The 5,717-nt window shown below is 39.8% G+C and overlaps 1 long non-coding RNA gene across 1 annotated transcript in view; it reads right to left on the bottom strand.

Annotated features, from left to right (window-relative positions):
• The window catches only part of LOC142488767 (uncharacterized), a 433,714-nt gene extending 429,064 nt beyond the window's left edge, over positions 1–4,650 (bottom strand). Inside the window, exon 1 of the long non-coding RNA XR_012799646.1 lies at positions 4,548–4,650. This is a non-coding gene — a long non-coding RNA (uncharacterized LOC142488767). The remainder of the gene's footprint in view (positions 1–4,547) is intronic.
• Positions 4,651–5,717: the final 1,067 nt, after the last annotated feature.

Raw genomic sequence — 5,717 nt, 5'->3', positions numbered from 1 at the left:
TAATACTATTTTAAAAGAATGTCATTGGAATTTACCAAGTTTTTTTATATGTTTGTTTCAATTGCATCAAGAGACATAATGGGGTCTGTATTATTAAAACAGCAATTAGGTGGCGTCACTGGACTTCATTGCTGGAAAGTGCAATGCTTTAAACATGACTTGCAGTCCCTCTGCCAGCAAACCAGTTTAAATACTATGTTCATATCCATATTATTAGGATATATTTTGAAAGTATGTATCTGCACATTGCGAAAATACATGCAAGCATGGATTTGCTTACCTAGTAACAGATGAGCAGTGAGCTATAAGAGAAATAGGAGGGGATTGGGACAGTAATTCAAGTTCAAGTAAAAGACTTGAAGAGTCTTCTGTCTGCTAAGGGGATAAATAGGTTTGGTTCCCTGGACTCAGATGCCAGATAATTGAATGGTATAGGTTCAGTCCCATGTAAAACGTACATCTAATGCCAGTGAGATAATAGCTTAAAACTAGATAACTGGTGTAATTTCTGAATTAAAACATGTAAGTATAACTTTTATTTAAATGTTTTTATGTTTTAAGGGTTGCTTTAATTTTAAGCAGGAACTCTGAATAAGGAGGTGATTGTTGATCTTGTTTGCTCCTATTAATGATATGGTAACTAGATCTACTAATGCTCCATCTAAATTACTAATGACCTCAATTGACTAATTTGGAAGGGGACAGAAAAATGGAGGCATTAGGAAGATGTAAGGGCAGTAAAACCCACCCTAATCTTTGACAATACAGGATAAACTTTCAGAAATATCTTCAAATAATTACAATTGTCTGATTTTTTTTTTAAAAGGCACCAGTCACCTGTTTTAATCAATCAAACACATCACTGTCATCTGCCTAATTATACCCAGAACTGCATCTTTAATTGACTGGAGGTCTCCATAGAGCAAATGCAATCTGCTTCATACATAGCGCCCACTGTCTCTGTGCAGCAGGTGTGTGGCAATGCTGCAGAGTTCTCAGGCACCTGTGGGGAGGCAGATCTCTCATGTTACAAAGGTTGCTTTGGCGGAGCAAAAGGTCACTAGCAAACTGCCCCTACGAACAGAGGGAAAGGTGCAAACTATTTAGATAATAGCCCACATAAATGTCTACATTTGTGTAGTTTGTAATACAATGAACTATATTTAGCTATAATCCTAACTGGCTTTCAACCTCAAATAAGACTGACACGTGATTTCCTCCCGTCATGCTGTTGCGTGTTCTTAAGTGACACATGTACTGGTAATCATCAGAGAGCAGCTAATTGTGAACATACAGCCATCAAACAACAAGTATCAAACTACACAATGAACAGAGGGCCTCACAAGTCATTATATACAAGTATATATGTGCATGCATGGTGTGTATTTTGGTACATGGTCAGTACTATAGAAGTATCAAGTAATTAATGATCTAACAATAATAATAATAATAATGATTAGTAGTTGTTGTTGTCTTTATTGTATTCATGTTCACTGTTTTTTCCCCACAAGGGAGCAGAAAAATGTAAGCTGTAAGACAGTTGCAGATAATAAGTGAGCACCAATTGCTTTAGTTCCATGAAGAAGATTGTAATGCTTTTAGGTGACATTACTTGAAGGTCATTCAGCTTCAGGGACACTTAGAACATTCACTCCATCAGTACAGACAGGGCAGTGTGTTAAGTGATGCATTGAAGAACAGTGTTATGGTCCCACTGATCACTAAAAGGTTTGCGGGGAGTTTAAGGGAGTTATTTATTTAAGTCTCTTGCCACAAACGGAGGACTAAAGTGGCACAGGAAATACACACATTTATGTTGGAAATAATTGAATTGAAAGCCATGTATAATTATTCTACAATTAATCTGCTGCTATTGCCTTGCACCGACCGGTGTTACAGCTCGGAAACTTGGATAAATGGTCCCCAAGTATCAACGTAAAACTGGTACATTTCTGGGCCTAGGAAACGTGGAAGCATAACCCCCAGTGTGAGGATTCCCATGATTACAAGTGCAGGGGTCATTTGTGAGTCAGAGAACAGGACACGAGCAACTGGAATCCGCAGAGGAATGTAGAAAGTATATTCACTTTCTTTTTCATTCAGCAAAATTACACGTTCCTCATAATACTTTCAGCGGTTTTCAATTGCAGATCATGCAATACTTTTTTGTGAAGATACTTTCAAACATTCCCCCCCCCCCCCCCCCCAGAAAAACAACAACAACTTTGTATTCAAGTTTTTCCATTGATAACAGTTTACATATATTGTTACAAACAGGCAATATAGCTTGCTCTTTGGAAATAATGCTTAGACTATTACCACATATTATATAAGTTATGGTGGGTAAAAAAGTGACAACAAAACCCCTCCACCTATGACACTGCGACTGTTCGTTTGCATGCCATTTCCCAGAATCCCTTGCTGCAGTGGAAGCATGGTATGCTAAGATATGATAGTGAGTAGCCGGGTTGCAGACCTGTCTGAGACATGTGAATGTGCTCACACATGGTATTGTTATTTACTTTAGGCTATTACAGAACATATGGGTTGAATTGTACAGTCATTTCACAAGAGTGGCAGGATATGTCAGGGAAAGTAGGAACGACATTACATGAACATATGCACCTCTGGCTTTAGTATGTAGGACACTAACAGGTGCTAGGCACGTTTAGGGGCTGATTCTATATGTGCTGTAGTGGTCGATTTGGCCATATTTGGCTAAAAGTCGCTGCTGACTTCAGTGCCAATCGGCTTCCTCTGCAAATTTTTAATCAGCTCCTTAATGGGTTGATATTGTGATTTTTAGTTGACCTGCCTTATAACTCAGTCCAAATCATCGCAGCTTTGGAATAACTGCAGGATTCTAATGTCATTTAGATAGAATAACATTACCTACCAGGAACTAAAGAAGTGTATATATCTCATTTGTCAGTGAACATTTTTGGAGCTAAACTTTCGAGCCTTACATTGTTAAAATGGTCAAAACTTTCACTGCATTGCAAATCTAATTCGCATTAGGGGCATAGAAGGGACAGTCCCTCCTTAAATCAAAGGGGGCTATTTATGTAGATGTTTTTTTTTAGCATTCTCACCTACATGCTGACGTATGCTTCTCTGGTATAAAGCATAAGCAGTGCGTTTGCATCTAATTTATGTTTAATAATTATAATTATATATATATATATATATATATATAAAAAATAAAAAGCAGTTGGCACACTGAAAACAGATTATCCACTGATGCTTATCCCATATATGCACATACACAGAAAGATTTTACCAGATAGAGATCCAGGAAAAACGAGACAGCACACAGTCAGGGAAATCCAAAGCTGATGTTTTCATGATAAATACATAGGCACTGCATCCAACGTTTTGGTCATCAGAATGTGACCTTCCTCAGGGACGCCAGCACTCTCTGGTAGGTATCCAATGTAAAAAAGGTTTATTTCATCAAGCAAGCATCAGGGGTGAAGTACAGGAAAAATGGAGCAATGTTTCGGACCTCCCGGTCCTTTATCAAGCACCTAAGCCTAGTTAAGCTAATTGAGCACGGGATCTGTGGAGAACCACCGAGGACGCTTGAACCCCTATACACAGTGACTTTTTGTGGAAGGCCACCACGAGGGTTTGCTGCAAGAAGGGGTTCTCTTGGACTTTTCTCCCCCACTCCGTGACCCAGGGGGGCCCACTGCCTACTTTCGCTTATATGCTTGTAAGTGTTTTCTGTTTTTACTACTACATTTTCATAAAGTGCAATGGTTGGTATTGTGGTGCTCCAAAACAGTAGTGGCCTTGTAAAAACCAAATCAGGCTTTATACGGAATTAATCCATGAATCCAATAAATGTCCGGGCATTAACACAGTGTCCACAATCTGCATGCTTATAGTCTATAGAAATGTGCAAAGGGTGTGTGCCCAGTGGTGTCCACTTGACCTCCACATAGATTGACACTGATAAATAAACCCAAGCATATGCTGATAGTAAGCTGCAATGTCCAGGAAGCACAAGAATAATTATATGGCACTATGGCCCATTACCTGTGTGGTGCAGGAACACTGGAAACATCCACGGCGTGCGTCCGTCCCAAGTAGAAATCCAGGTGAGAGTGTGTCAAACAGAGCACAGCCAGCGACAGGGAAAATATCTCAGGCAAACTCCAAGCTCCGTCAAATCAGCTGTTTATTGCAAGCTTCCACAAACAACAAGGACTACATGAACTCACGTGGGGGGCACTGTGTGCTCATTTGCATGTCACTTCCCAGAATCCCTTGCTGCAGTGGAAGCACTGTAAGCTGGGTGATAATGGTGAAAGGCAGGGCTGCAAACATGTCTATGACATGCAAATGAGCATACAGTAATATTTCCAATTGCTATATCCTTTGCTGTGGAGAGTTTTTGTCACTTTTATTGCCCACCATAACTTAACTAAGTATGGTAAATATATATATATATATATATATATATATATATATATATATATATATATATATATATATATATATATATATATATATATATATATAAATAATCAAAGGCTCCTTACCAGGCAGACCAGAGAATCCAGGGAATCCAAAGCAGGCACAGCAAGGAAGAGACAGCACACTTGTTAGCAAAAAGAATTGTATTAGTGAAGCAGGCACAAAACAGGGTGTTTTGTGCCTGCTTCACTAATACAATTCTTTTTGAGGGTGTTTTGTGCCTGCTTCACTAATACAATTCTTTTTGCGAGGGTGTTTTGTGCCTGCTTCACTAATACAATTCTTTTTGCTAACAAGTGTGCTGTCTCTTCCTTGCTGTGCCTGCTTTGGATTCCCTGGATTCTCTGGTCTGCCTGGTAAGGAGCCTTTGATTGTATTCATTCATATGGGACTAAGCACCTGTCCTCATCTGTATTTGTGTGCCATCTGCTCTGTTACCTATATATATATATATATATATATATATATTCGAAGCAGAGGAAATGACCTCCCAGCCCGACGCTACAAGCCTGGTAGACAGTGTGTATCACGCGCAGGCTGAATAAACCCTTGGCACAACGGAGACCAACCATGTAGGGATAAACACTGTAGCCGTAATGAATAATTGATCACATTGAACGGGAGAACCCTGGACACGATGGGCCCTTGCTCCCCCTAAGGGAACCGACGGGTCCTCGCCTAAACCAGGTAAACCTTTAGTGATGCAGGTAACAGCAGATAGTTTCCAGACGGGGTTCTCACGTCCAGAATCCAGGTGGGTTGAGATCTCCGGTGCAGGCAGCGTGCGTCCAGGGGTAGCAGGAACAAGTAAGCAGGAGGAAAAGACTTGGAGCACAACTATAACAGAACGAGAACTGAAGGCTAATAGAAAAATAACAAATTATTTATTGGGACATAGCTAATTAAAAAGAGAAACCTCTAACGCGTTTCTCGCATGGTGCGCTTTATCAAAGAGTAGTTTCACTGGTCTTCATCACACTCTTATATGGTCAACACCCCTAAAAGCACCGCCCACCTGTGCCCAGGTAAAAACAAACCCCCGGGACACAAATTCCCTGTGAAATCATACACAGGAAAAGGGGGATTGTGCTCAGAGGGAAGGGATCCACATAAAGTGAATAAACAGATAAAAGATAAATAAAAAAGACCAATCACATACAAAAGAAATCTCAGTAACACATATATATCATACCTGTGGAACCATAAACATACATATATCAAATCTATAATGGGTA

The sequence above is a fragment of the Ascaphus truei genome, chromosome 2, assembly GCF_040206685.1.
Source record: "Ascaphus truei isolate aAscTru1 chromosome 2, aAscTru1.hap1, whole genome shotgun sequence".
Lineage (NCBI taxonomy): Eukaryota > Metazoa > Chordata > Amphibia > Anura > Ascaphidae > Ascaphus > Ascaphus truei.
The sequence above is the reverse complement of the archived record's forward strand: the minus strand, read 5'-3'. Positions and strand labels throughout refer to the sequence as shown.